Genomic DNA, 11,218 nt, shown 5'->3' on the forward strand with positions numbered 1-11,218 from the left:
ATTATTATATTTAAGGTATTATAAGGTATAAGATATTATATTATATATTCAAAATATTGAACTTTTTTTTTTTGAATATTTCAAAATTCTAAAACAGTTCATTTCCAATTTTAAATGGAATGACTTTTGGACCCCATTGTACAATCATTATCAACTGATGATTTCTTCTGTTAATGTAATGAACAGACTGTGTGTGTGTGTGTGCGTGTGTGTGCGCGTGTGCGCGCGTTTACATTTGACATTTCCAGTGTGTACTGGGGTGTCCCAGCAGGTGGAGGTGGTTGCTGTTTGCCATGTGGGCAACCTCACTTTTCTTCTGTTAGCCCATGTGTGCCATAACCACAGCCTTTCAGTTAGAGCAACTCCAGAGAAAGAGATGTATAGCGAGATAAAGAGGGCAACCCTCTTCTTCCCATGTATTTAAAGACTATGTATGTGAGACACTATATTTCCTAGGTTGTAAGGCTTTGAAAGAACTATCTAGAAAAGATACAGCATAGTGTCAAATTTTCAGCAGAGAGAATTCTACTACAATTTGGATGGATCTCAATTCTGATAGTTAAAGGTCTCATGCATTCAGGCTCAAATTACACAGCAATTTCAGAGTGAGATACAGAGATATCGGGGGCAACCCCCCTTTCTGCCCCCGCATTCAGAAGCAGGTGTGCCCGTGTACTGGTGTACCACTAACTGTATTTCCCAGTTCATAAAGTTGAGGGAGCTGAAAACATACTCTACATGAAGCATCTATATATTTCCACAACTTACATGCTGATGATTGGCTCTCATATGTATATGCTGAGAGGAAGGATAGTTTCAGATCCCTATTCTCATCATGCTCGATGGATCCTCAGGCAGCATTTTCTTTCTTGTAAGCATGTTTGGAAATTTTTAAATATGAATGTGGGATAATAAGCAATTTAAATACTTTTTGGTTCACCTGCATCTGTATTCACTTTCAAGGTGCAATCTGCCGTATGGTTCTGTTACCTAATGATTATTCATGGCATTTGTGTCATCTGTTATGTCTCAGGAAGATTTGCAATTTATTTAACAGGGTTTTTTTTTTTTTCCTGAGGGGGGCACTGTTGCATTGGCGGTTGGTCCCCTGGCTTTGTTCATGAACTAAGAGCTTATATTTGCAGTGCTGTGCACCATATAGAACAACACACACTTGCATGCTGTATTTTTCTACTCTTAAAAAAACAGTAATAGCTCACACATGGCTGTTATGATTGACCATAGAAATGGCACTTGTATCCACAGTAGCTGATTGGTAGGTAGAATGGATGTTCCTTTAGTGGTTAGCTTTGCTTTCCCCCCAATGGTTAGCTTTTAAGTTTAAGTTACCCTTAAATGATAATCAGTTCCTTAGGTGGCCTTATCATCCAGTAAATCAGTAATTATTCACTACATGTATAGTGAAACACATATAACACAACACGTGCATGTCAGGAAGTACCCTCAGTAGGGACGATTTTGCTGGAAAATCACAGAAAATATCACTTACAGTGGCAGTCCAGTACACAAAGAAAATTTGATCATAAAATCGTCTTCCTCTTGGTTTTTACTCCTTTATACAGAACTGAATGGAATCACTAATAATCAATGACGCTTGTGCGAGCACAAATGTGCGAACAACACCGGATTGTAGCATTTTGAAAAGGCTCTATTGTGAATGTACTGGCACAGAATGCCAGAATGCTCTTCAGAAGTTATGACTTTCAAACTTTAGCTGGTTAATAGCTGTGAACAAATACTCTGATGAGTAACGGTATAAACAAAGCAGGCTTAATCCAAGGTTGAGAGCTGTTTAGCCATGAGGGCTGAGGGCTGTGGATGAGATGTGAATTAACCTTCCCGTTTCGTGCATGTGTGTGTGTTGTGTAGCCAGCTCTGCATGGCGTTATTCCAGTAATGGATCTTTATTCCTCAGCCCTTGAAGGATTTCAGAAGGGAGCATGGATTAATGGACTTGTGGTGGTTATATTTACATGCACATCCTTTCTGTGTTGTGGAAAACAGGACTTAATGGTGTCTCTGTTTTACTTGATTATTACTCCTCTCTTGCACATGTTTACATCCCTGTGGATGGCACTGAGGTCTCATTGATTTACAAGACAAAATGATGCTGCAATAAAAGTGTATGATAATAAAGCCTTATGTTGCAGAGAAGGAGGAAGACAGAGAGGGAGGGAGAAAGGACAGGGCTGTTGAACTCTTGTTTATGCAAATACCCCCTTATTCTCCTAAGGGCTTGTCTTCACATTGCCAAAGCTGAGGTCTACAGTGGTACTGCTGCTTCCACTGAGAGAGAGAGAGAGAGAGAGAGAGAGAGAGAGAGAGAGTGAGTGTAAAAGACAGAAGGACATACAGTAGCAGGTAAACAGAAAGCGGCACAGAGAGCAAGCTGGAGAGAGACAGGGCCTGGGTCCTGGATGAAGTGGGATTTTGTGCTGGATCAAATGGATAAAGTCAGGGAATGAGTCATGCTGCATATAACTAAATACCAGAACCTGCTCCATTTTGGCACTTTCTCTGTCTCTGTCTGTCTCCTCTGAAACACAGACATGGCTTTCTCTCCTCTGAAACCCAGACATTGAAATAATGATCATGTGAATAAAAAGCCCTAGACTGTCACAGAGAGAAGAAGTTGCAGGTGGATTTATTTTGGATTCAGCAGTCCAAAAGATCAGAACCTGTATTACAAAATGTCATTTATGAGTTTAATAATCATGGTTCAGAAGACAGAATTCAGAATTCAGAAGACAACATTTAAACCACACTTCTAGATATAAAGACAAAGTTTAACCATCCATGTAAAGTAAAAATCTTTTAAAAGAAAGGTTTGGTTAGAGCTTCTTAGCCTTTAAAATGTTCTACTTCGAACCCTCTTTGACAGGAAAAGCTTCTGTTGTAAGGTCATTCATGGATCCATCCATTAAGGATTACTCTAAAAGGAGATACCACTTCTAAGATGGAAAGTTTTTTGTTATAGTGTAGTGAGATGTTTGTGTGCTCTGGCAAATATCCAGAAAATTTGACGGCACTGGTCGATTTCTTTCTTAAAGAATCCAGTCAATCTGCTTAAGACAACCATTTATGTCAGTTATTTTCAGGGATTCATCATTAATCCATTTCCCTGCCAATCTCCTTATCAGGACATGCTTGATGTTAGTTGACTCATGAAATGAAAGAAACCGAGCTATGCTCAAAGTTTCTCTGAAATAATAAGAAGAAATACCATATTTGAAGTTTTAGGAATTTTTTTTAGGAAAGTACAATTGAACCAAATAAGAAGCTTCAAAGCTTACATCACATACTAAATAAAGAGAATACCAAAGCGTGCAGGTATCACAGACATTGTTATATTACATTTTGGTCATGTTTTAATTAAACTCTCTCTCACCATACATACACTTGTCATGTCTGATGTCATATACTATCATAACAGTAACAGAAATATTACCATTTTTATAGGAATTGTCATACTGTTGGACGTCATATGCTAATTTCTGCTCTAGTTAGCATAAGGCTTATGACAGATGCTATTACACATACTGTGTGACAACTATCATAATATTGACGATATAATGTCAGTATTCATGTCAACTTACGAAAATTACTGTGCTTAACCCAAATGAAATCCCTTGTCATCATAAATTATTTTCTTTTATTTAGCCAGTAAGGTATTTGACATTAAGGCTTAAAAGCTATTGCTTAAAAATATTACTTTGACCATGATTTGTTAATGTTTATTTATTCATTCATTCTTCCATCTCCAGTAAGCGCTTCTTCCTTGTCAGGGTCATGGCGAATCCAGAGCCTATCCCGGGAACACTGGGAGCGAGATGGGATATTACACCCTAGACGGAGCGCTGGTTTCCTATTTTTATCTGTCCTGCTCTCGTCCTTGTTCCCTCACACATTTATTATCTTTCTCATATGCAATCACTTAGGAAGGAATTTATTTAAGCTGCCTGCTGCCTTTGTTAATTTATTGGAAGCCAATGCCAATCACATTTATAATTCATAATTATAAATGAGGGAAAGGTAGGTTGCTCTAACATTTCTTCTTTGTATGAAAAGTAAGTAAAATGTCAATATGAATTTTGATTATAATAGCCTATTTTATAAAAAGTCTAAAATAGCACCTCTCTATATCCATAATCGTTCCCCAAATGGATTAGCACTGATTGTGTCTCATCAGCCACTCCTATGAACTGTAGAGAAGATGTCATTATTGTGTCACCTGTCTGTCATAGAATGTCAGGATAGTTAAAAGGGGCTTTCTTTACTTTAGCTGTAGAAAAATGTCGTTATTGTGTCGTGTCTCTGTCATAGAGTGTCAAGATAGTTACAAGGTTAAAGGATTGCTTTATACAGAAATGGAATTAGCGAGTTATGTGTCTGTTGTAGTGTTAAAGGGTTAATAATCAAACATTACAAATGAGGTATCTCATAGAATGTTAAGAATAATGTTAAGTTTAATATTAATAGTAATATTATGAATATTAAGGTAAGAGATTTAGAAAAGAAAAAGCACCTGTACAGTACAAAAACTACACAATGAAATAGTAACATGTCATTAAGTATCATTGTCATTATGTACAGTATTGATGGTAACATTTGACTATATTATAATAGTATAGATAGATATTGTATCATACACAAACTGTTCAAGAATTTTCTTAAAGTGATTTTCATGATATGACATAAGACATGAAATTATCAGTGTTAGGGTGGTTATCAGAAAATATGTGTATTAACGTCTGTCTTAAGCCATCTGCTAACTAGCAAAAATTTACATATGACATAAGCTGCCATGACATCATAATACGGCAAATATCATTATCATTTATGTTAATTTAAACATAGCAGTGTTATATTTACCGGACATCAACTGTTATGACAATTTATGACATAGTTTATATTAAAAAAAAAAAAAAAAGAAAAATTAGAAATCCGTATACGGCTCAGTTGAAATGTATATCACAGAACAACAAAAATGCACGCTGTTAGTTTTTTATTCAGATATCCGAATTTCAACGTTGTATGTTGCTTTTAGTTTAACAATCTCATAGCAAATATTAGCTGCAGTCACGCTCTTATACTTGATATGAACATATTCCATAGATCTTATTTACTGATTTTGAGGAAAAAGCAGCAAAAAAACCAAAAACATTGTCTGCCACATTATGTTTGATGTTTGAGTGCAATTTTGACTCATGCTTTACAGAGTTTAGTGCCTGTTCTGAATGATATGCATCTTTGTGGAACAGCATCCAAGCAGCCATCCAAGTACCACGACCACCTGCTCACTGTAGCATGCAGGAAATTAGACTGCTGGCTTTTTCATTTCCCCTTCTGCAATCTTGTCTCCTGCAAAGCAAATATGAGCTTCTATCTGACCAGTTGCCTTTTAGATGTCTCCTCTGTAGTCTCAGAGGTAAAGCAAGACCAGTGCCATAGTCACACCTTTAATCTGAATCATATATTTTATATATGTAGGCAATATCTTTTGGTAAATGTCACATTCTCAGACTTGCTGATTGAGTGTCCTGCAGTGAGGACGGTGCCGTGATTGATCTCCATTCTCGCCACGGCAGGCGAATGATTGGGGGACATAATAACATCTGCGGGAAAGGGGGGGTGAGGGGTTTAAATGAAGCCAAGGTGAATTATTTGAAGGGAAGCAGTGATGAAATGGAGGAAATGTGTTGTGCAGAGAAAGTCACCACTTATACATGTTACGCTGCATGCTTTCATACGTCCCCTTCTCTTCCTTTAAGTTTCAAGTTTTATGTTTGTCGTGTGCGCAAAATGTCAGGGACAGTTGTACATTGAAATACGTGTTGAGAGGCTCAGGTACTCTACAGCTGTGCAATACAAAATATATACATAAGGAGATGAGGGGGAAGGAGAAGAAGAAAGAGGTAGAAAAAAATTAGGTACAAATACAGTATATATACAGTACATACAAAATATGCACAATCCATTAGGCACACTTTGTTTCTATCCCCCAATTACTCCCCGGTTATGGTTTGTATAAAGCACAAAGCAGTGTAGAAATCTGGTATGGGTATCGACTGCAGACCTTTCTCAAATTTAAACATGTCTCATTTAGATGATGAGTCAATGTTTTTGTGTGTTGTAATAAAGCGAAAACACAGCTCTCAGCTGCAGAGAGACCATAATACCGAGTGTCTATATTCCCATTAACCTTTTATTAAACCCCTGTACTTTTCGAGTGCTTTGTCCAGTTCACTGTCTCTGTGTAGTGCCTCCTGCACTGCTATTAAACTCCACAGTCAAGTTGGATGCACACAATTTGACATTTTTGCCCCCTCAAAAATTAAATCGAATGGATGTGGCAGCAGTCCAGCACAATGGAAAGGAGAAGTTTTGCTATGTTTACTCCTCTGCTCAGTGCAATGCACATATAAATGATTGGGAAAATATCTTGCAATATGTACTGAATGAGTGCCATCAATAGAGTGTTAGAATGCATGTGAGTGTGCATTGAAGCATGTTTGAGTGAATTTTACACTAGAATGAAGGAGAATGTCCTGTAAGTTGACCTGTACTGTGGTGGATTTGCTGCACTTTCTGTCTTTAAATGAGGTCAGTGAGAGCTGTTTTTGATTCTGCTTGCTGCTTATTAACCTTTGTGCAAGGATTGAAAAGGTTAGTGTGTTACATGTTCCTTTTCTCTGCGCTTTCCTTTGTAATATTTTTCTGTCCAAATTCTTCTTCTATTTCAGTATGAACTCTCTGTTTGACATTCAGGTGCTTGATGTAATCGATTAATACCTCGCTTGTTAGCATCTTTTCCCTTAATATTTATTAACAGTATGTCCCATAGTGTGAAGTGTTTTATTCTTCATATTCCAAACCAATTTTTTAAGAATTATTACAATTTTGATTTAAATTAAAGAACATGTCATAAATTGTATTAATTTATAGTTATATTTAATGTTGTGGAATATCTGCTAGACAGGCTAGTTCCTGTTACTTATGTTATAGCAACTAATAACATAGCAAACAATAAATATTCCCTCACTAGCCTCTCGATTGAAATTATTAGGACAAAAACTGCAGCTTGTCATCTTATTAAGGAACTGGAAAGCACAAAGCTTTGATGTAGCCAACATTTAAAATGAGTTTAGACTTTAATTAGCCCACTAAAGTGCATTTCAAGTCCTAGTGCAGAGATTGTCCTGTTTTGCAATTCATTCTATTGATTGATGAGTGGCTGAGGACACAGTGATATTTGAGTTCAGGTGTGTGTGCTTGTGTGTGCATGTGTATACGTGTGTATGCGCCCTTGTGTGTCTGTGTGTGTGTGTGTGCGTTTGGGGTGGGGGGTGGGGGGGGGGGGGTATGCAGACTGGCAGCGAGATGTGGTGAGAAAGGTGCGAGGATGCTGCAGACCCTTATTGAGAGCAGATGAAAATCAATCAGCAAGCTTTTCTGATTGACAGGCCAGTGAGGTGTTTTTTGTGGAGGTGTCAAACACTGCACAATTGCGATTTCTCCCACACTCCTCTTCCCCTCCCTTCCTCCATTTCTCTCTTGTCCATCATTCTATTATGCACCCATCATTATTTAGGCCATCTCTTCCAAATTTCACTCAGGTCTTCCTTCAGTATTCCTCTATCCACACTAGTGTTGCTCTGTCTGTCTGTCTGGATTCACTCTCTCTCCATCACTCTTTCTGTTTTTCCCCCATTTTTTCTGTTCACCTTTTCTTGCCTAGTATTATTGGAGAAGGAGTAGTTCTGCTCTTAGTGTTGGCCATTTAAAGCTGCTGGCTGACACTACTTTAATCTTCCTCCTCCGTAACCTTCACTGCAGAGAAAGAGATGTAGAGGTTGGATGCTCTACCTACACACAACACACTAATAGCCCTCTGCGATCTTCTGATGTCTGAAGAAACGTGTTTGCATTCATTTGTTTTCATTAACATCAATGCATACAAATGTGCATTCTTGCATGGAAAGAAAAGGCAGGAGAAATGGCGTTCTACCACTTTACTGCCCATGGCACGACTTTTGAAATGTTACTCAGGGAGAGAAGAGCAGCCATCTTCACACAGCTTTTACACAAATTGGAATAAAGGCTTTCATCTTGCTAGTCCATTCGCAGAAGGCAATACACTTTATGAAGCTTCACTCCTTCTCAGATACCACAGAAGTTGTTCATTTTTCAGCCAAAAAATGTACTACACCTACTTAGTTTATCATACTATTTTTATTGTCAGTCACTATTTTTGTGAATTAATTGTTCCACTTTTCCCTCTATTATGCTTTTAACTGGTTTTCAATTGTGTTATTTTCAACTGATTATTATGCCTGTTTCCTGACATAGTTACTAATAGTCTTATTTTTTTCTTATATTTAAATAAGACTGTGGGTAAATATGTCTTATATGTAGTACTATGTATGCCTAGTTTTATTCTGTTTGAAGATACTTTTGCTTTTTGCATAAAATAAGCTAAATTATCTCCCAATAGAATAAAATTGCAAATAAGGAATGAATATGTCTAGAAGTAGGCTTAAATTTAGAGTTATATATTTAATAATCTCATAATGAGAAATATTAGATACATTCACCAATATTCAAGATGATTTCACTGGCTACGATGTCGTGTGCGTAATAAAATTGCAATTAGTAAGTAAGGAACATTTGAGGGCATGCTGTTAAGAGAATAAACAATGCTGGGATTTTGTGATGTGATGCGATTACCACTTTGAAGTTAATTGTTTTCCGATAACAACAGCTGCTGAAGTGTTGTATTCCTCTTGTAACACAGTGATTTGCAATGATTATAATTTTTAATTTATTAATGAACACATACTTTTTTACCATTTATAGATACATTTAATGTTATGCAAAGTCTGTGAGAGAAGTTAGTTCATGTCGTCAGTTACGTATGTTATAGCAGATATAAGCAGTCATTACCATGCCATCCTTTCAGCTTTTTTCTCTCTCCCGAAGTTAATAAGACAAAGTACAAAGTACTGTCTTGATGAATCTCCTGTGAAAACGTACTGACTTTTACAAAGTGCTGAAACCCAAGATTCCGTCCGTAAATGTTAAATGCAGTTCTGCCTCCTTCCTAAACTTCACCATATGAACGATTACACATTTTTCTTTGTTAAACATAACATTTCTTAATCCAATTATTATGAGGCTTTGATTATGTGTGGTGTGCACCATACAAGTCCCTGTAAATGAGATGTTACTATAGAAACAATAACGTATCAGAACGAGAACATTAATAAAAACCCGTGATTTGAATTATAGTGGGCCCTAATGTCAGAGCTGCTGTTATAAAAAATCACTCAACACCTTCTGAGCAATCAGATTTGAGAATTCAGCATTGCTGTGTTATATTGTAACTTAATCACACAACCTCAGTAGTGTATTCCCAATATACCCAATTTTTGTTACTTTGAAATACATGGAAAACCAGAATATTTTAAGCCTTGTTTTTGTAAAATATGTGACACATTTAGTAATCCTTGAACATTTTAAATTCATATCTCTTTGTATTGTCTCTTGTGTAATGATGTGCTCTAATACATTAGGTTTCTTTCTGTGTTCCAACTTTACTCCTTTGTTTTCAGCCCCATGGATGCAGACTCCATGACTCCTACAGCGAGAACCACTGGCAGCTGTTCTGGCTCTGCTGTTTGCATGAGAAACCTCTGTGGCTGGCGTACAGGGACACAATCTGTCACTCAACCTTAGCTTTAAGACAAAGAGAAAATTAGAGTGTGCCCTTGCTATCTAGTCTTGAGACAGAGTGAAAGAACCTTGGAGTGCTAATTGTGATGGGAAGTCAATGTCTTCAAAAGTGAGGCATATTTTATCTCAACACCTGACAAGAAGGATATATTTTCAAGAATGCAACATTTATCTTTCCCTGGTTTTTTGGGGAGTCATAAAGTAAGCAGTCAATTTGACAGGCGGGTAGGAAACAGCATTGTTTAAAGCAGTACAACCTTGTCAAACACTCTTCAGTGCTTTCCTCAAGACATTTGACAAGTGTCTCTTTTATTGTGGGAGAACATGGAAACATCACTCCATTGAGATTTGAAACCTCTGTATTTTGAACTGTGCAGTTTTCATGCCTGTGTACAAAATGAAATAACTAGGCCACTAAAGTTGCCATGTCACTAAGTACAGTTTAAATAAAACATGAAAAGGTTCTGTGGAAATTATATTTGTTTTCTGTAATCCTTGAGGCACAAGCGACATTTGACAAAGCTTTGATCAATAATGAGAGTCACGATCAGGGGCTGAAGATGTTCTGCACTGCTTATCAAAACAGATAACAGTGAACAAATCTGTTTTACAAAGTAGGTTACCCACTCTCTGCGTGTATCTCATATGAACATTTTAAAGTCTGAAATAGAGCAAAGGAAATGAATACTTACGTAATGACATTTTAGTGCTTTTTTATGCCAGTCTTGTGAAAAAATGTTATAGATTTTGACCTATTGAGTGTCACTATGCTTAATATCCCTTAATTTGAAAACTGTGGTTATGGTAGTGAGAGTGATTAGGGGAAAACGCTGCCTTGACAGAAGTGATGTATAGCCAGCTCAGTGATTAGAGATGCTCTCTAGCAACTGGAGAATTGCCATTTTCATCCTTGCTGGGAATTGTGGGTTAGTTTCCTTTTGACATAGAGGTTTTCAGGACTGCAGGCCCTTGAGCAAGACACTTAACCCCAGTCTGTTCCAAGGCTCCTAGCACTCCATCCTAGTACCTTCAGGCTGTGCATTTCAATGAGAAAACAGGAGATTTGAAAAGACAGAGTGCACTACCAAGAACATTTTGCTACAGGTAAGGAAAAAACGATAGAATTTTATATTGTATTAGACAATTTCATTAATTCAGTTCATTAATTATATTGAATTATATTTCTCAAAAAAAGCTCATTAGTGAAAGCAGTAATGAAGCTAGCGATGGAGGTCTGTACCAACTAAAGGAAAATAGTAGTTGACACTTTACCATTCGACTGACACATGCCATCACAACTGTCTAAAGAAATATACCAATGGGATATTCAAAAGATATATTTTATATTTATATGAGGATTTCTTTTACTACCAACATAAAAACCCTCTCAACTTTATTACATGCATTTATTGAAAATAAACATTTTATAGTAAATAAAATACCTTTTGTTTAATATTAGTCATAT

At 36.9% G+C, this 11,218-nt stretch overlaps 1 protein-coding gene across 5 annotated transcripts in view; it reads left to right on the forward strand.

Moving 5' to 3' along the window:
* Window positions 1–10,229, forward strand: part of iftap (intraflagellar transport associated protein) — a 26,521-nt gene extending 16,292 nt beyond the window's left edge. For 4 of the 5 annotated variants that reach the window (XM_026919502.3, XM_026919503.3, XM_026919504.3 and 1 more), the window contains one exon: window positions 9,633–10,229. The gene's annotated coding sequence lies outside the window, so the exon portion shown is untranslated. Of the gene's footprint in view, window positions 1–3,806; window positions 4,658–9,632 lie in introns of those variants that run through there. The other variant, XM_053237124.1, reaches the window with a different exon arrangement.
* The last annotated feature ends 989 nt before the right edge of the window (window positions 10,230–11,218 follow it).

This window comes from Pangasianodon hypophthalmus, chromosome 9, assembly GCF_027358585.1.
Source record: "Pangasianodon hypophthalmus isolate fPanHyp1 chromosome 9, fPanHyp1.pri, whole genome shotgun sequence".
NCBI lineage: Eukaryota > Metazoa > Chordata > Actinopteri > Siluriformes > Pangasiidae > Pangasianodon > Pangasianodon hypophthalmus.